This window comes from Triturus cristatus, chromosome 4_1 (assembly GCF_964204655.1).
Source record: "Triturus cristatus chromosome 4_1, aTriCri1.1, whole genome shotgun sequence".
Classification (NCBI taxonomy): domain Eukaryota; kingdom Metazoa; phylum Chordata; class Amphibia; order Caudata; family Salamandridae; genus Triturus; species Triturus cristatus.
Genome location: NC_140585.1, coordinates 240,633,380 through 240,654,550, shown reverse-complemented (window position 1 = coordinate 240,654,550; position 21,171 = coordinate 240,633,380).

The following is a 21,171-nucleotide window of genomic DNA, read 5'->3' as shown; positions in this document are numbered from 1 at the left end:
CCATCTGGCTAGCCTTGTGCGGGGCACTACCAGTTGAAATAACCCAGCAGATCGAAGAGATCTGGTTGGGATATAACGGGTAAGCAGAGACCCAAGTGCATCGTCCGTGCCAGCCGCAAGAGCTCTGTATGTAAGACATAGAATCTTAAAAAAGACTCTATGCTGAACAGGGAGCCAATGAAGATCTCTCCTAGCAGTCGTGGCTGAAGATGCCAAGGGAAGGGCCAGAACAAAACGTGCTGCAGCATGCTAACCGCGATTAGCACCAGGATTTTACACCTGGTAAAAACCTGACTTAGCCGTAATAGTCAATGGGAGGTGGATTCTACGGCGAAGTCCCCACATGCATATTAGCGAGATTTTCCTTAGCGATAGGATTTTTATCGCTGGAAATCTCACGTTAAAGATGGGATTCGCCGCTATCGCTAGATTGTTTATCGCTGTGGAGATAAGTGTTGGTAATACTGCGTTATCTCCGCGATAGAATCCAGCGATAAAATAAATTGCGCTAAGCGCGGTTTGTGATAATTATCGCAAGTTGTTGCTAATATGGCCCCATGTGTCCAAAGTATGAGAGCTTCAATCCATTTACACTCTCGAAATATAAAACTTTTGTAAAACCTCACAATATTTTAGCTGGAATGTCAGGAGTGAGGAACTTTATAGTTTTATGAAGTTTCTGAAGTTAGTATGCAATTTTATGAAGTTTGCAGGTGGTTCTGAAAATTTGAACATCTCAAAATGAATTTCGAGATGAGTTTTATTTCTCATAATGTACTACTGCATTTAAAGTGCTATCAATAAGAGGTAACCCTAATCACCCACACTACAGTGTGGCACTTGGGGCATCATTGTGAATAACTGTGTCTCTGTACTCTGCGATCCTGCCGGTAAAGGGCCGATATTTGTTGAGAGAGAGTAGACCCATTATGTGTTACTTGACAGGTATGGTAACTCTGAACATAGTTCACTGAACATCTATAGTAGATCTAATTTATCCTATATGTGGCCTCTTTTTTAAGTCTGCCTCCTTAATGTCGAAGGGGGTGGTAACAGGAGTTTGCTGGTTAATGGAGTTCACATTGATGCCACAAATAGCGTGAGGGCCATAATTGTCTCTATTTTAGACATTGACAAATAACTAAAGCAGAAGCTTTTCCTGGCAGAAAACTTGGCACTCTGGAAGGAAAAGAAATATCATTGCAGCATTTGAGAAACACAAATGGTCAGAATTGCGGCAAATAAGATTCAGGACTGACTGTTCAGCCCAAGGGGAGCACGTTCCCATTGGTCCCAACATCCCTTTATGGTCCATACCCACATTTAGATCAATTTCTGATACCCACAAGAGTAGACCCTGGAGGAAGTGGGATAAAGTTGATGCAAGATCTCTACATATATGGGACATCATGCATACTACAAGATATCCAAGCCTGGTCGATCTTGGGCTTAATACACTGTGTCAGACGTGGTCCAGTAACAAACTTGAAGCAGTCACATCACCCATACTACATACTGATGCCTATTCATGGCAACAATAAGAATGTGGTATCTGTACTATACAGTGCACTACTGCCATTACATTTGACAACCCACCAGATGCTGAGGGACAAATGTGTAGAATGTATAGGACGGCATAATTGAAAAGAATGGTTACGTGCACAAAAGTTCATTCTGAGGGCCTCGCGAAACTCAATTGTGAAATACAATCAGCAAAACTTCCTACATCAGACATAGCTCACCCCTAAATACATTGCACTAATGTTTGAGTGGGCCATCTCTGGGGAGCTCCAATGTCACCAGGTGGAGCTGGATTTCATGCATAACGTGTGGCACTGATCCATAATAATTCAGTTTTGGGTGTAGGCACTGAACACACTGGCAGAAATAGTAAGGAAGACGGTGGAACCGGACTCCTCAATATGCTTACTGGGGCTTGTGTCCAGAACCAAGAAGACTAAGGGCCTGATTATAAAAATGTCGTTCCGTACGTCGAACCGCCGATGCCATGGTCAGGAGAACACCACAATGCCTGTGATTTTCATAACGCCGTATTACGAGTGGACCACCAGGCTTGCGGTCCAAAGTCAGCTGTCCCACATTGGCAGCATGGCTCGGACATTAAGATGGGCCAGAGCAAATGCCGTCACAGTGCAGTGCCTTCTGCACGTCTATGCACTGTGTGCGATGCACCCTGTTCTTTTTGGCACACAGTGCACGCACGAAGGTGCATGGAGAAGGGGACACAACATGTGCCCCCATGGACTACCGCTCAGGGAGAAATAGCCCGGGTACCCTGTTTGGAGTCCCTTCCTTTCCTCCATCCTTTTCATGGTGGCATTCCCTCCATGAAAAGGCTTGGGAAAAGAGAACTTGTAATCCTGACGGCGGTGCCTCCCTCAGCACCACCCCCATTCCTAGTCGCTTTCTCCTCTGCTGCACCATCGGGATCCAAGATCCTGGCGGTGTCAGCGGTGTTGTTGCAGACTTGTGGCGTTCCGACCGACCCACTTGTAATTAGGAAGTCAGACCACTGCCGTGGGTATGGTAGAACCGCTGCACTCGTAATCAGGCCCTACATACTGAAAAAGATTTACAGATCTGGCACTGGACTGGACTCCTGATTAAATGTCACCTAGCCATGTCATGGAAATCACCTGCGGCAATAGGGATGGGAATCTGGTTAGTGAGAGGGCTGGTTGGTGAAGTGGGCACCACTGCTCATTTGCAGAGTTGGAAAGGGGGAAAGTCGGGTGGTGCAGCTTGGGACGCATTTATGCTGTCAATGAAAGCCAAATTGGACAAGAGACCATCATTATCCAAGGAGATATGAAACTAATTGTTGAACAGAACAAGACTATGATCTCCCCACTTTTCTCATAAAAGTTGGATTACTATATTAAATATGGTCATAAAATTTCACAGGGCACCAGGTAGTGCCATGTTGCCTGATCCTGTATATGTACACGTTTTAACTAGGTAGAAGTCAACAGGTAAAAGTGAGGTGGGTGAAGTGTGATAATGGAGTGACAACAAGTGGTTATCTGCCAGTTAATACAGCAGATTTGTTGGACCCAGCCCTCTATGCAGGGTCACTCCAAACTTTTTGCTTTTTTCCTTCCACTTTATTAGAATTTGTATTTGTTGCCCTTAGGACTCTGTGCACTTTACCACTACTAAGCAGTGCAGAAGTGCTTGTACTCACTCTTCTAAGACAAAGTTAAATTGGTTTGTATCCAATTGCCATATTTAATTTACTAAGCAACTTTGCAGAGTGGTATTACCATATACCCTAGGCCTGTAAATTAAATGCTACCAGTGGGTCTGCAAAAAGAACAATTGTTTGACAAAATGCAGAGCAATGTCATACATTCACCCCAGTACAGAGATCAGGGCTTAAATCCATCGTTTTTTGCACCCCATGCCATTCCAGTTTTAACCCAGCCATATGCAAATCAGTCTTGAACCTGCTCCCCATGGGAACAGTCCAGCCCAAACTATCAGTTCAGGTCCTCCCTGAACTGGAAACAAGCATCCTAGGACAGGTTTCAGGGTTTCATCCCTCATCAGCCAGGCTAGCTTGACTCCAGTGGTATGGAGAGCATGCGACCCACGTCTGGGCATACCCGTCCCACTTGGGGTAACAAATGCAAAAAGAACAACTGATGGACAGAATGCAGAACAATGTCACCCCAGTATAGAGATATGGGCCAAAATCCATCATTTTTTGCTCCACATGCCATTCCAGTTTGAAACCAACCTGCAGCACCTATTGTCTCACCCACTTAATTAGCACCTTAAAACATGTTCCAGGCCTGCTAAAGCAGCCTGAATGCAGTTTTAAACTACCATGTTGACTTGGCAAGAAACCTCCCTTGCCAAGCCTTAAATACCCCTTTTATTACATATAAGGTACTTCCTCAGTAGATAATAGGGCATGGTGCATTGTAATTAAAAGGTTGGATGTTTACTTTTACATTTTACAGGTCCTTGCAGTGAAAATCTCTTACATTTGTTTTTCACTACTTTGAGGCCTACCCCTCCCATAGGATAACATTGGGGATTCCTTATTACATTTAATAAGCTCTTATTTCCAATAGGAGCAGGTAGCTATATCATGTTTGGTGTCTTTAGAATTGTAATGAAAACCCCTATTTAATTGGCAAGTCAGGTTTTTGCTTACAATTTTGAAAATGACACTTTTAGAAAGTTGGGCTTTTTCTGCCCGATAGCCTTTTTGTGCTTCAGTCTGCCTTGGGTTACATGACTGGGTGTAACTGGCAGTTAGACTTTATGAATTCCTCCCAGACAGTCACACAATAGAGGGATCAAGTGTGCCTAAATGGGCCACCTGCTGCCAGGATGGGGGGTTTGACCTGAGTACAGCCCCACTTGCAACTGAATAGGGAGTGCTCTGCCTTCACACAAGGGACCTATCACCTCCACATTGACACTGCAGACAGCTTGGATTCCATGCACTTCATAGCTGCTGTCTAGAAACTTATTCCCCCTTCCAGAATGGGGCTGCAGGGTATAAACACAGGACCTCAGACACCAACTCTTCAGTTCACTCCTGGAATAGCAAAAGGACTCTCAGAGGACTGCCTGCTGATGTGACCATCTGTGCACTCTGCAAGACTGCTTTGGTGTATCTGGAAGGACTACTTTGCTGCCTGGATCCTGCCTTGCACCCTGAGATTCCTGTCCTGCTGTTGAGCCTTTCATCTTCACCTGAACCAAAGACAACCAGAGTGGTTAGTTTGCTGGCCTCCTGTTCAGAGCCACAGGGACATAATAGGCTCCAACTATCTCGAGCCCACACCAGGAACCAGCCAGAGTGAATCCTGTACCCCCAAGTGGTTTCCCACCAGTCCTTGGCCTTTGGTTGTGGTGCTAAATGTGCTGAGATGGCCAATTCCAAAAAGTGAGGACTTAAAAATGTTTATGCCCAAAACTGCTCTGGCAACAAGGAGGAGACCAGGACTAACCTGCCCGCCTATCTGCCTGAGGTGCATCGATGGTCAGATTGACTTTGCATTTTCTCCTGCTGTCATCTTCTCTGCAGCAGCAAATCCTGTTCAGTGGTCGGTCACAAAAGGGCTAACCGTCCTCATGGAATTGTCTTTGGCTACCACCCTCTGCCTCATCCCTCTGGAGATTTTCGACTTCCAAGAAAGAGACTAACTTTGAAGATAGAAATGTTCACCGTAGCTTCCACCCAAAGCTCCCTGATGATGGCACTCCTTCCTTGGACACTGCTGACAGCCTTGCTCCACTGAACTTTACCTTCTCAGAACATTTTTCTCAAAATTTCTTCTAAGTCCAAAGGTAACCAATGACCGGGCCCAATTCACTTCCTATATCCAATTCGCACTTCAGTGTGGTCGGTCATATTTTGTTTACTTTGACTCTGTCTGTGGGGACTAGATGTCTATGATTGGCACTTTGATCTTTAAGGTGCAATGTTCTACTAAAGAATGTAGAAACTCATAACTCCGGTTCTACTGCTTAGAGTTTTGTTGTTTTGGTTTAAAATAATATATACAAATTTACTCTATTTCTCTCAATTGGTGTGGTTTTTTTTGTGTTATGTTTTCACTCTATTACTGTTTGTGCGCTGCATAAACACTTTACACATTGCTTTCAAGTTAAGCCTGGCTGCTTTTTGGGCCAAGCTATCTAAGGTTAAGCACAAGGTAGTGACTTTTTGTGGTTCATCCTGCAATGGATTGTGGTTGTTGCTTGACTAGGGACCACACCCAGTCCAACAATAACCCACTTTCTCACAAGATGTTTATGTTTTGTTTTCTATATCTTGTTGTTTTAGGGACACACCTGCTGTGAACTTGATAAACTGTCACATTAGAATGATATAGCGGCGATACTATGGAAACCATATCCCAGTGTGAGATAAGAATGTATCCCAACACAATTGGACTGTTGTTGGAGATACTTAGTTGAATCCTTGGAAACATGACATTTTTCTAACTACAAAATGCAAAGACAGAGCAATTTACAAAAGAAACGTAAGATTATGGATGGCTCAATATTGAGCACAAATACATATATTATTAGAGAAGATGCCTTGGTGAGCTATGCAGGGATAAGAGATTGCACTAGCGGCCATCTCACGAGAGAGAGAAGTTGTTTTCAACGTCTACAAATAGTTTGAAGGTTCCAAGCATTGTGGTAACGGAATGCGTAGCATAGGAAAAGTATAGCTAGCAGACAAATATGAAGGTGCATTAGTATTGTGTAATCCATGAGTATGGCATCACCTATGATACTGTGCACAAACCGCCCAAAACACATTTTAGATGTGACCTGCCAACGTCATGCAAGGAGTGAGTCAGAAACTCAATTATATTCAAGATGAATTAGTTTTGAATATGTCATGAGCATAGAAAAAGTAGATAAAGCAAGTGAGAGGTGTTTGTGACAGACTACACTGACCGCCAAACTCTAAATCAAGCTGTATATGATGTTGTAAGAACATTAATAGAGGGTTATGCAGCCATGCTTAATTAGGAAATTGGGATATATTTGTTATGGTTGATTGCCCTTAAAACTATCAAAAACAAGACATCTTTAGTTGTAGTTTCTTTCCTTGGGTGTCAGAATTCAGGCCTCTGCTTCAAAACCTTAAAACCATGCCCTATCCCTGACCTCATGGCTCAGGAGTGCAATCTCAGAAAGGATGATCCATCTTTTCTACTCCCTAGGCAATCGTGACAACAAAGCCTTCGGAGATGGACTGATCCAATCACCGGTGTTCCCATTCAGTGGCTACATTTGGCCCTGCGGCAAATTTGATCAGCATCAGCTCAAATTAGCTGGGAGGTCTCTCTTTGACAGTAAAGCATTCCTTTGGACAATTGGATTATTCTGGGTCCAAATTGACTCCCAGCCCCTTGTGCTACTGAGGCCAGTGTGGCTGCAAAAATTGATTTATCAGCAGATGTGGAAACCAACAGCCCCTGCAAGTGGAAACTAATATCTATTAAAATTAGGTCTTTGCTCCAGACCAGGCTTGTTCTGAGTAGCAGCCCTCTTCACTACCCGGCAAAAAAAGAAAGTGCTGATTGTAGATAACATTTAAAGAGAAACCTAATTCCCTACAGGAAGTTATTCTGGACTGGTCAGGTAATGTGCTCTTTGCCTTCTCAATCAGATATTAGTGACAACAATTACTTTAGCATCAGAGATTTTGGTCCTGAACCACAGTTTGGAGAACAGAGTACAGTCCGTCATGTTGGCAGAGGACATTATATATGCCACCCTGTAAGCCTGCCATCTGCTAAATGTAGAGAACACCACTGGCCTAAGATGATTTATGTACCTCGACAGAAACCGCCATCATGACGGCTGCTGTTGTCACGGTACAATAAGTTTGGTGCACAGCCGCCATCGGTTTTGATGGCAATTCACCAAATGTTACTAAAGTTTTTGTTTTTCAGAAACAAACTCCCAAAGTGGCAGTCTATTATTGAAAAACAAGTAATGACACCCACATCTAATGAGGTGGCAAACAGAACATAAAGTACATCACACCATCCACCCTAAATAGAGTGGGCAATGTAATATACTTCCTCTGATGGCCCCTACTCTGTTGGTGGAAGCTTTTGATCAACAGAGGCAGACAGGGGCTCCGTTGATGGAAACCTGGCAGAAGAACCTTTGGTGTGGCTGGCAGGGAACTCTGTCATATTTGTGGCGGAGTACATTTTCTTCCAAACTGTAAATCAGGCCATTTATCTCATCTGTACTCTTCTAGCTTTTGCCTAATTGTTCAAATAACGATTTGTTCTACTTCGGGGTAACAGACTTTAATTTGGTGCACAACTTAGTCTTCTCACTCCCTCTGTCATGTGTTGGTAGAAATGCAATCCCAGTATTTTTGCCCAAAAGCTAGAAGATGTGATGTCCCCTCCTATCACTTACAATGACAACAAAACAACAGAAATCCAATATGAATGGAGATTAATTTTTAAAGGTTGTATTAAAAAGAGAACCAAAACTCACAATGCATCAACTGTGGTTATCTGGTCAAGCTAGACTAAATCAATGTCAAAAGGTAAAGCCGACCGTGAAAGATTGCTGGCCAGATATAAGGAACAAGTTCGTCCCAGTGGAAAGTTAACATTTATGGAGAAAAAGTGGTTTTCGGAGGGGCAAACTGTAACCAGGATCAGAAGCAGGGCTCAGTGGCGTGGCAAACGTTGAGGGTGCCTCCATAAAAAGTACATGGAGGGGCCCCCCTCCAAAGTCAGTCAGGAGCCCTCAGGCCAGGGTACTCTGCTAAGGGGGCCCCATGGAGCTCAGGGGCCTATGTTATGTCACCGGAAGGGATCTACGATGGTAGGTTGCTGAAGAGCATGATCCCGGTACAGTTATCGACAAAGGCAGGAAAGCTCCAGTAAGTGAAGTCAATGCCCAGGAGTCAATCAGTGTCCGTCCCAATGAAGCTATCAATGTCTGACTTATACACTTTCTAGAAATCAGATCTTCAGCTGGGCAAACCTGCAAAGTGACACCAACATGTGATTCAACATCAACAGCTGAGGCTTCGAGGTTGATCCCGATCTCTGCCAGTCCTCCCAGCAGAAAATTTGGCAAAACGATTACACATCACACTTCTTGCAGATTTGGGACAGAAGGAGTACACTCAAAGAGTAGCCAAAGCACGAAGACCTCAATGGCACCACTAAGGAGTTAGGACTCACACTAAAAGAGTCCAGCAGCACTGTGCAGGACAGGTCCTCTTGGAACTGGTCAGTTGAGCAGTTGCATGGAGAGAGGCTTCTAAAAGCCTGTTGAGACACTATAGCTAAAACAGGAGGCAAGCCAACTGACCCTTGAAGTCATTTCTAGGGTTCTGAGTTCAAGGCAAGCAGGTCCAGTCTTCCTTCCTTCAGATTTCAGACAACAGAGCAGTCCTTCTGATCATCACACGTCCAGGAGCGTTCTGAAGAGTGATCCACGGGATCCACTTTCATGCAAAATGCCAGACTGTAGGTGGAGGACAAACCTTTGTCCACGCCCTAAACCCCTTCTGGTAAGATCCTCTACTCCCACTGGTTTTGTTACCAGCCTTACAAAGACAAAGGAGGCATATGATTAGCTTAATTTGTTCCCAATGTTACCAGACGGCTGTTCCTTTGGGCACGGTAGGATCGGTGGGGGCGCTTTACCTTGATGAAAGTGTGACTATAGGAGGTGCCCACCCAGAAAAGACCATGAAGCAAAATCACTCAATCAATCAATCAATCAATCAATCAATCAATCAATCAATCAATCAATCAAGTGGCTTGTAAAGCATGACTACTCACCCAACAGGGTCTCAAGGCGCTGGTGGAGGAGGGGTGGTATGTTTGTCTGTCGAAGGCGCTATGGTTCAGTCAAATAGCCAAGTCCTCCCTGAACTGAGGCAGAGATGGTCATTGCCTGAGGTGGAGAGGAAGTTTGTTCCAGGTCTTTGATGCGAGGTAAGAGAAGGATCTTCCTCCAGCTGTGGTCTTGCAGATACATGAGACGGTGGCCAGGGCCAGTTGGGCTGAGTGGCAGAGCCAGTGAAGGTCTTTTAGGTGGCTGATGTGACTGCGGCGGGGGTTGTTGAGGATGAGTCTGGCAGAGGCTTTCTGGACGTTCTGCAGTTTCTTGATCAGCTTCTGGGTGATGCCGGTGTAGTGTGCATTGCCGTTGTCGATTCTGCTGCTGACAAGTGCGTGGGTGACCATCTTTCTGGACTTGGTGGGGATCCACTTGAAGATCTTTTGCAGCAGGCGTAGTGTGTGAAAGCAGAATGATGAGATGGCGTTGAACTGGCAGTTCATGGTGAGCGAGGAGTTCAAGATGATGCAGAGGTTTTGTGCGTGATCTGTGGGTGTGAGGGGGTTTCGAAGTCCTGCGGGCCCAAGTGTAAAAGGCCCCCTGGCACTAGTTACTAGTCCCTGATGATTGATTGCAGAGAGGTAGGTCCTCTCAATTTCTACCATTGTACCCTCCACTATACTTCATAAAGTCTAGAGATACATACGTTTAGCCCCGATGACTGTCCAAGACCTCTTTTAGGCTCTATTAGAAGGGCAGAAAGCATGTTGGCATAACAACTCAGAGGTACTTAAGGGTCATAGCACCCACGTACATCCTCTGAGACTACCTTATGGTATTTTCATTTACGCCTAGGGTACCACCTGAATAAATGATACTTTGTGGTATAACCTAAGTTTTTTTTGGGGCATAAACTAGATCCAAGTATTTTATCCAGAGAAAAAATGTAATTTCTAAGAACTGCAGGTTTGTCCCCAAGACGTTGAGTCCACCCTGGTAGTACTATTTCACCAGGGTGGGACAAGGTGACCAATGATGAAGCATGACACATTACGTGAATGAGCCCACCTCATCCAATTCTTGGAATTACGCTTTTTCCTGTAGGGATACTAGCAGTAGGTAGGTATGAAAACACAACTAGGGCTAGGGAGACAATTCACTATGCACATTAAGAGGGCATCACACCATTTCTGTGTTTTGAGTCATCTTTTGCCAGTGACAGGATAGGCATCCTCTGAAGCTCATAAAGGGGATGAGCACAGTCCCCTAGGCCATCATTTCAAAGGAAGAGTACCCTCCCCACACCTGTGTCCTTTGTTCATTGGCTGGAAGCAATACACATCTCACCACAGGATAGCCATCAGGGTGCATGTGACAGCTGGAAACTGTCAGGAAAGCTTTTTATTTTTTAAGCAGGAAAAAGTGTAATTTCCAAAATAGCAATATAAATCTGACTTGCCATTAATTCCGATATTAAATTACTATTAAAATGAGTCGTTATCCCTTTTTCCTAGCTATTCCCCAACTGAATTGAGCACTTATTAAATTAAGTAATGTAAGCCAGGGCTAATCTATGGGAGAACTATCCCTGCCACACAGAAAAATGACTTAGGAGGTTTTGTCACTGTCAGAACATGTGAAACACTAACGGGCAGATTTACAAGCCCCTTGCGTGACTTTTGCGCTGCAGTTGCGTCACTTTTTTGACGCAACAGCGGCGCAAACAATGCGGCCTATATACAACGTGACGCATCTAGGGAAATGCGTCACGTTGTAAAGACCTGCGTCACATTATACCTGCGTCAGGTATAATGTATGCAGGGTGGGCGTTCCCACGCATGAAGGCCTCGTAAAAGTGACTCAGTAAAATCTACAAGATTTCACTGCGCCACTTTTAGGACGCCACTGCGTCAAAACCTTACGCCTGCTTCAAGCAGGTGTAAGTAGTGACGCAGTGTAGTGGGAATAGGCCTCAACACGCATTGCTGGAGTTGCGTCGTGCTTGCGACACGACTCCAGCAATACGTGACTTTTCCGCCAACAGATGCGTCAGAATTTCTGAAGCCTCTGTCAATCCTTGCGCCATAGTGCGCCGTATTGTAAATACGGCGCATCTATGGTGACGCAAGGGTTTCTAAGGGTGGCGCAGGGAAAGTGTTCTATAGTTTTTTAAATACCATATACCCTGTTCTATGGACTTTAAGATCCTACCTTAGGGGTTACTTATGAAAAGAAAGGTTTAGGCCTGGCTAAAGGTTTATTTTGCCAGGTCGAAATGGAGGTTAACAACTGTGCACCCAGGCTCAAGGGGCAGGCCTGGAGCTCCTTTAGTCGGTGAAACAATAAGTGCTGCAGCCCACTAGTAGCATTCAATTTACAGGCCCTGGGTACATGTCGAGCCATTTACTAGGGACTTGCAAGTAAATTAAATCTGACAATTAGTGGTATGCCAACTCTAACATGTTTAGAGAGCACAGAACAAGCACTTTACCACTAGTTACCAGGAGGGCTATGACTCGCAAAAAGGGGTTCAGCAAAAGAAGCCAAAAGTTTAGGAGAATAACACCCAAAAGTGGTCATTTTCAACACTCAGTAAAAAGTATGGAGAAGATTTTCCTGCCACTGACCGAAGTATCTCAGTTTTCACTGGACACCTTGTTTTTTTTGGGTAGCACAGTACCTCCACGTGACCTGTACGCTAACTCTACCCACTATAGTGCTGCTGGCATACACTGTGGCCTCCACATGACATCACACTCAAATGCACACCTGGTTGCAGAGCAGCTGCGCCCTCTCTGCATAGACCGGCCCCGCAACTCACAGCTGCCTTCCCAACAAATGTTACAGCATAGTCTGGTGAGGCCCTACGAAGGCCATCTCCATGGTCTACCTACGCAATATGCCCCTGTGGATTAGATGTGGAGCCCTGGGGGGAGGGAGCAGTGCGTAATTTGTAAAACAAAATAAGTGCCACGGGCCTTGTCAAAGTCCACTGCAGCATGCTCCATCCATTGCTCCTGCTAATGCAGTGAATGCCAGTACCAAGACAACTGCAAACCATCTCACTCCTGTTAGTGTGACAATCCAGAATATTCCAGGACCCCACAGCTATAAGAATGGCTTGGGCACAGGTATCAGTCATTTTTAATGCATGTTCAATTAATAAACAACGGCTGTATGCTCATCTCTAAATTATATAAGCAGCAGCACCATGTGCCAGGCTGTCATAAGTGCCAGTGTTGACAATCCAGTGTTAGTGCCGAGCACCGGAAACCACCTGCTCAATTTAAGCACTGGGAGGGAGCATTCCACAGTGGCCCTGAGAAGCCTGCTTCCATGGTCCACCTCTCTTCTCTGCAACTGTAGGTCAGATGTGGAGGCTCTGGGCAGACGGATGAAGCATCCCACTGTAGCTGGGGCACGCAGAGATTACTGTTATACTATATTTTTAAAATATGATAACCATGTATATGCTCCCAGTTTACTGCATGTATAGTCAGCGATTAATCCCTGAATAGCTTTGGGGAAACTATGTCAAAGCCATGAATTACAAATGGTAGGCAGTTCTTTGGCATAGGTGTTCGGAGTATGACCCCTTTCCTTCCTAAACAGCAGTCAGTGGTGAGGATGAATGCGAATGAAGGGTCTTTAATGTAGGAGTATCGAATGGGGAGAGGTGTGGCACATCGGCCAGAGCGACTGACTCTTGGGTGCGGGGCTCATGGATCAATCGCTGGCGGCAGCTCAGCTCATCATCATGTTACTCTGGGCAATAGTTCGCTTACTTTTCCCGACGGCCCCCAACGCCTGGACACCCTTAGGGGTGATGAATCAAGCTTTACAAACCTGAGCAGTGTCCTGCGTGGACTTTGGTTTATGTCTGGTTGATGGCTGGAACTTTAATAAAAGGTGCAGCTCCAAGAAGCAGTGCACGCATCTAACCTGTTGGTTACTTTGAAGATCTCTAAAAATAGGGCACATCACATGTAGACAAGTTGGGTAGAGGTTTCATGGGTGAAGCTGAGGCCTGGAAAACGTGTTATGTTCAGCGATATGACCAGCAGGCCAGCATCAGTTAGTGGTACAACATGGGCCTGCTGCGACCGATACCAACAACTGTGTGTTTGGTAAAGTCTTGGTAACTGGGATATACTCACTGGAAAAATGGCATATGTTCGGTAATGATCTGTATGTGTGGGGTTTGATGTATGGGTGTCGGCATCTGTATTCCATTGGAAGTGGCATCATGATGACCTTTGACCTTGTTGACAGCACAGAAAGTTGGTTTAATGTAGTCTTTGACATTGAAGATATACTAGGAATTGACCTTACTGAAGCAAAAACCTATAAAATGTAGACGATTATTTTAAAAAACTATTTTACTACAGTAAATAAAAAAATGAATGTAAACTACTACTCATGTATTAGTTATGGTTCTTCAGTAATATCCGAAGAGTGTAACCATGATATGTCAGTGACACAGCCATCACCAACCCATCTACAGTTGTCAAATGTGATACAGAGTCATTCATAGTCCATGTACAGTGGGAGATGATCAATCACACCAACTAATGCCAAGGCACGGCAATAAGAGCGCAGATGCAGTCAAGAATGATGAGATGTGACCATCCCTAATGCCCAATTACAGCTACAACTGTCCAGCCGAAGCCCCAAGTGCTCAGGCAGAGTGTCACCTGTCCAGGTGGGACTCCCATGTGCTACTCAACACGCTCAGTAGTCAAGAGAGAGACCATCACCAGGCCTGGCTTAACATCCCAGCCAGCACTCCAAATGCCCAAAGCACAGGTGACATATGGAGCGGTAAAGCCTTGGTAAACCAATGCATAGTCATAGCCATAAATGCCCAGTGCCTCTTCAGAATGCTCAGTTATTCTCGAATGCTCATGTATCCTCCCTGTGTGCAGACATACTATATGATTTAGGATTGGGGGCACAGGGTACTCTGTCACAAGCATGGCTGAGCACCACATCTGGGGCAGATTTCTGGATCGCCTGCGCTACTCAGAGTCGAGCAGAGGAGTGCGTGTCTGCTGGCAGAGCCTCCAAGGGTTTCTATCATGTAAACCTTTGACTGATAGCCCGACGGACATCAGGCCGTCAGTCACAGTATCTCAGACCTTCAACCCTGTTTAAGTAGGATATTCAGATGTATATTTTTACATTTTTGGGGGGATCACCAAGGAAATCCTTGCGCTCATGAACAGATACACAAATAAATGACTCTCACTTGCTGGGACATGTATTTTTTGCTTTTGAAAACAAACTCGTGCTTTGGGAGTCTGTGAGGCTTTGCAGACCTATTGCGCATGCCGCCCATTGCAAAGCGGAAGTGCCGCAAAGCTGAAGTGCCTTCAGAGGAGATGCCATGGCGGTTGCTCATCTGCAGGCACGGAGACATCCGACCAGGCAGATGGAGATCTCTAAATATAGTGGGATGTGGACCGCCAGGTCAGCTGAATACATCCCTCCCCTGCCCTTGCTGAGCAGAGTACTGACTGCTAACGACTATATGAGCCCCATAGTCTGAAATGGCCTTTGCTTCATTCCTATGCACAGGCATAACTTCAAAATACCTAATAAAGGTCTTTGTTCGACCTTTCCATATGCAAACATAGCCTATAATTGCCCAGTACAGCATAGCCATTCACAGTCATACACTCAAATTGCCAATAAAGCCTTTCCGCAAGCATTTTTAGTTTCAATAAAAATGTCTTTTTGTATATTGCTTCATACTGCACTTCTGCTGTTTCTGAGAGCGTTAAGTCACATACGCTGGTATTGCCCACTCATGGCACTTAATTTACCAACCTTCAGGATGATGTGAGGTTAAGACAGTCTTCCCTGGGGGCGTGGCTTGGACGCCGAACAAGATGGCCGCCTGAGACCGGAGCTCTCCCGTACCGCGGCGGACTTTTCATCTTTTCGCCGCTATCCGCGATCATTTCGGCAGATTTCTTGTGCCTCCTGTAAGCGGATGACTTCGTGCTGAAGATGTGACTGCCAGACTTCGTTTCCATGCAGTTATTTGCCCATTCATGCCTCTCGATGTAAGTCCCTCAGCGCGACCGCCATTTTGTAATATGCGCGATGTGTGCGCGTCGCTGAGGTGACTGCAGACATGCTTTTCCTGTTCTTCCTCCAGTCACTGGACATTGTTCTAAGCAACTAAGGACCTCTCCTTTGAGTTTTGCGCCCTGTCAGTGCGCTATGCTTGCAACTTTTTCCTCATGTTGACGCTTCTTCCTGAGGGACCTCTGCCTTCATGCTCCCCTCGCAGGCTATCACATGCGCTGTGCTCTTCAATGATAACTTACTTCAGTCTCAAGGCGTAAGACTCATACCATCATCATTGCGTCTTTGTGCTGGTTCTTTTTTGTTGCAATTATGTTCACCAAGCCTTAGTGCGCATGGCTTTCGCGCCCACTGGTGACCTCCTTGTTATTACTGGAAACACCCTTTAACATCTGCTTGCATTACCTCTGGGTCCGGGGTTTCTTCATGATTTTTCCTGGTGTCCTTCACTGCTCCTGCTGACCGCTGGGCTCTTCAGACTGGACATAGTGACATTCTCTGCTTTTTGAGTTCAGGTCGTTGTGTTGGTTTGCTTCTTTCCCTTCTTGTCACTGGCACACTTAGGCTTCTATGGGCAAGCTACGCAACCCAAAGTTTGTCTTTGTGCCTTCGAAGACTCCACCTTCCTCCGCCTCTCCCTCAACAACAGGTCATTCCTCTCATCCTCCTCCCACAGATCAAATGGCGACAATAGCCTCCACCCGTTCTTCTCCATCACAACCTACCTCCAGCAAGTCTTCTCCTCCTGCCTCCTTACCTAAGCGCTTGAAGCAGGACTCCTCACCTCCTTCACCCGAGTCATCTCCACCCCCTATATCTATGGAGTTGATACTTGAGGAGATTCGCGCTTTGCGCCCGTTCGTGGAGGAGACTAATACTAAGATGCAGCTTTTTGAGGCTAAATGGTCAACTATGGAGGCTCGTGTTTCTTCTGTGGAGCAGCAGGTTCCAGAAATTCAGTCAAACTCTCAACGCATCTCCTCTCTTGAAAAGTCTCTTCTCGCCCTTCAACAGCACACTGAAGACTTGGAAAACAGGAATAGGAGGAACAACCTACGCGTTTACGGCCTACCGGAATCCCTGGAAGGAGATGATCCTGTCACGTTTTTCTCCTCTTTCCTCCTGAAACTCCTGGACCTTCCCGCTACTACCTCTCTCAGTATCCAACGAGCCCATAGACTTGGCCCTCGCTCCTCCTCCTCAACCAAACCGCGAGGGGTCATCATCCTCTTCCTCAAGTTTACTGATCTCCTTCTGGTCCTCTCTTCAGCTCGAGCGAAGCGCCAAGTGTCCTGGATGGGTCAGAGAGTTTTTCTCTCTCAGGATGTCTCTAATGTCACTGCTGCCAGAAGAAAATAATTCTTATCTCTTCGTGCTCCTCTGCGCTCTATTGGAGCTAGATATGGCCTCTTTCACCCCTGTACCTTCAAGGTAACTCATCAAAACAACACCTGGACTTTCCAAGATCCGGCTGAACTTAAGAATTTTATTCACATTCAGACCAATGCTGGCATGGACACATCCAATCCCCCTACTGGTTGATTATTTATCTATTTGGTTTTTTCTCCTTACAGGTTTTTGCTGAAATTTTTCTGTCCTTGGTTTGATTCTTCTTCTGCTTGATATGATAATATAATGGTTGTTGATTGGGTTTTCTGTTTTTGCATATAATGTCTGCTTTTGTGCTGTTTATCTCATCATGACTTTTGCATAACACGTTTCTTTTTCCCTCCCTTAGATTATTATTCGATAAACCCTCTTGTATCCCTCTTCGTATCACACGATTCGTCTTCCTCATATTCCGTCCTGGTGCGGTGTGTTGCTCTCCGGCTTAGGAGGCCGTTCTTGTTGAATCCTCCCATACCCCATCGTCATCTTGTCATCTCCCTTCCCCCTTCAGGTATGTTTTCCTCAGTCATCCGTTTTGGATATGTACTGTCTCTTCTTCTATTTCTTTTTTCCTCCCTTTTCCTCTCTTTCCCTTTTCTTTGTTTATCTCTTACTGTATCTCCTGACTTTCTTTTGTCTTGCTCTTTTCTCTCATTCATTTGTTGTCGTCCTTTATGGCGTTCTTGGTTTTATGCCTTTTCTCTGTTCCTTGCACATTTTATTGTTATTTAATTCAAAGTTATCTCATGGAATGTGAAAGGTTTTGTTAGCCCTATTAAACGACAGAGAGTGCTTTCCCATCTAGCCTCTTATACTCCTGATTTAGTTCTTTTACAAGAAACTCAACTTTCTGAGGCGGAGTCTCTTAAATTAAAGAGAGGCTGGGTGGGAACGGTTTTATTTTCTCCTACATCTAATAAAAAGAATGGTGTGGCCATTTTGTGTCACAAGAAGCTCAAATGTAAAGTTCTTTCTCAAGAGAATGATACTGATGGTCGTTGGGTCTTAGTTAAGCTGTTAATCAATTCTGTATCCTTGACTGTTTTTAATGTATATGGCCCCACTCATCCTGATTGTAATTTTTGGCCTCTAATAACTTCTAAGTGTTTTCAATACAGTGATTCCCTGTTCATTCTGGGGGGGGATTGTAATCAAATTGTTGACCCGTTTCTTGATCGCAAATCCTCTGCCCGCTTTACCCCCCACAAATCACATACACAATTCCTTGACACTATTTCTAAATCTCACCTTCTTGACTCATGGAGACTGTCCCATCCTGACTCTCTGGACTATTCCTTCTTTTCACCTCCTCATGCCTCTTTCTCTCGGATTGACTACATCTTCCTTTCTCAGTCTCTTTCTCAAAATCTTCTTTCCTCATCTATAGAGCCGATAGTTATCTCAGACCATGCTCCCATTGTCACAGTTCTTGATCTTCTCCCTCCTCATCCCAAATCTTCTCGTTGGCGTTTCAATAACTCTCTCCTCCTGGATCCCCTCTTTTCCTCTTCTTTTCTTTCCTTTGCTACGGAATTTTTTCTACTCAATTCTGATCCCTCTTTACCCCCTCATGTTATTTGGGACTCTTTTAAGGCTACCGCTCGCGGTTTTGTGATTGATTTTGTCTCAAAGAAAAAGAAGTCTTACCTTAAGAAACAGAAAGGCCTTCTCTCCCATATTAAATCCCTGGAGCATAAATTCTACACCTCTTCTACTAAAACGGTTTTACCAGACCTTATACGCGCCAAACTCGATTTTAACAAAATCACTACTGATAACGCTTCCTCAATATTACTTCGCAGCAGCGCCCGCTACTATGGAGGTCGCAACAAGTCAGGTAAACTTTTGGCCAACTACCTTAAGTCTCGCAAGGAGCGTAACCTGATTGATTCGATATATTCCACCGATAATCTTCTCTTGCATAAGGAGCAGGATATACTCGCCCAATTTCAACAGTTCTACCAATCTCTTTATACTCCTGAGTCCCCCCCTTCGGCCTCTCTTATTCAATCCTACTTGGATAAAATTCCTGCCCCCTCCACTTCTCATCTTAACTTCCCTGATCTTGAACTTGATCTTTCTATTACCGAACTGGATAGCGCCTTAACATCTCTAACCAAAGGTAAATCTCCGGGTCCGGACGGTTTCTCTGTGGAGTTCTATCTGCATTTCTCAGATCTTCTGCTTCCTAAACTTCTCTCCCTCTTCCAATCCTTCTTTATCTCTGGCACAGCTGCCGGTACTTTTCACGAGGCTACGATCTGCCTTATACCTAAAGAGGGTCGCGACCCCCAATTCTGTAAAAATTATCGCCCAATATCCCTTGTTAATGTAGACTATAAATTATTTGCTAAACTTCTTGCCCGGCGCTTAGATCCTTTCCTCCCACATCTCATAGGTAAGGAACAGTGTGGATTTGTAAAGGGCAGACTCACTTCGGATAACTCCCGCCTTTTTCTCAATGTTCTAAATAAGGTACCTTCTCTCAACATTTCTCTAGCTGCCATCTCGGTTGATGCTGAGAAGGCTTTTGATAGAGTAGATTGGTCCTTTCTGTTTGCCTCCTTGCGTTGGCACGGTTTTGGTCCTAATTTTATTTCTCTTGTTTCTTTACTTTATTCCTCCCCTAAAGCATCTGTTTTAGTTAATGGCCAGCTATCCCCCTATTTTCCCTTGCAGCGTGGCGTCCGTCAGGGCTGCCCTTTGTCCCCTCTACTTTTTGTTCTAGCTTTAGAGCCATTTCTTACCTCTATTAGAAACAACATTTCTATTTCTGGCTTCCCTTATGACAAGACTCATTTGAAACTCTCTGCGTATGCAGATGACATTCTTTTGTTTATTTCTGACCCTGACCATTCCATTCCGGCCTTGCTACTTGAGTTTAACTCCTTTTCCCAAGTTTCTGGTTACAAGATTAACTCGGATAAAACTGAGATTCTTCCTCTCACTAAATTTTGTCTCCCTCATCAGTTTTCCACCACTGGTTTTGCATGGAATTCCTCTAAAATTAAGTACCTTGGAATTTGGTTCTCTAACTCCATCTCTTCATCTATTCGGTTGAACATGTCTGCTGTATTATCCCGTATCGATAAGTTGTTCTCTTCTTGGAATCCTCTCTTTCTCTCATGGTGGGGTCGGCTGGATTCGATCAAAATGATGATATCTCCCATTCTTATATACATCCTTTCCATGCTCCCCATTCATATCCCTGATATCTATTTCAAACGCATTGATTCCTGTCTCTATAAGTTTCTCTGGAATCATAAAAAATCGAGAGTTGCTCTAGTTGCTCTTCGTAAACCGAAATCCAATGGCGGAGTCAACTTTCCGGATTTCCGTCTCTATCATAAATCTTTTTCTCTCCGTCAGGCTTCTAATTGGCTTGTTCTTGCACCCTCCCCTCTTGCTCCTCTTTGGCTCTCTATTGAACGCTCACTCCTCTCTCCTTTCTCTCTATCTGAAATTGTACATTTCTCTGCTAAGAACTTAACCACTCCTCTACCCCTGTTCAAGCACACTTCTTCTCTTCTACACGCTCTGGTCCGTCCTGACCCGGTCTCTCGTGAATCCTTTTTGGCCTCCCCTATCTGGTACAATTCGCTTATTCTCCTCAATAATCGTCCTATTTGTTGGACTGTGTGGAGATCAAAGGGTCTGATGTGGGTTAACCAACTTTTCGATGGTTTTCTCCCATGTTCTTTTCCTCGATTCCGACTTCTGTTTCACTGCCCCCAGTCTTTTTTCCGCAGATTCACTGTCCTCATGGCCATCATACTTGATGTTTATTATTCACTTCCCTTGTCATCCTCTTCCGTATCCCATTCCCCACTTCTTCAGATCCTGTCTACTCTCCCTAAAGCCTCTCTTATTTATAAATTCTTCTCCTCCCCCAATCCGACCCGCCCGAAATCTAAATTGGAACTTGCTTGGGAGCTTGATTTGGGCTGTGACTGGTCTATAGCTGTTTGGGACAAAGTTTGGGCCAGGTCCTTAAAAATTTCCCGTTCCGCCTCACTAACTCAATCTATGTTCTTTCTATATCATAGACTTTATCTCTCTCCTGTTTCTATTTCTCGTTTTTCCCCAGATAAGGACTCTGCCTGTTGGACCTGCTCTGCCCCTAATGCTGATCTTTTTCATCTACTTTTTCTGTGCCCTTCTGTTCTAGCACTTTGGGATCAGGTGTGGTCTCATATCTCTCGTCTATTTTCCATCTCTATTCCATACTCTATCCCTCTTCTTTTTTTAGGTAGTATCTCTGACACTCTTGATATTCCTTCTCGCTCCTCTGGTCTATTAGATCTTATGTTGGCTCTGGCTTTCCAACATATTTCTTCTAATTGGAAGGATCTCTCTAAG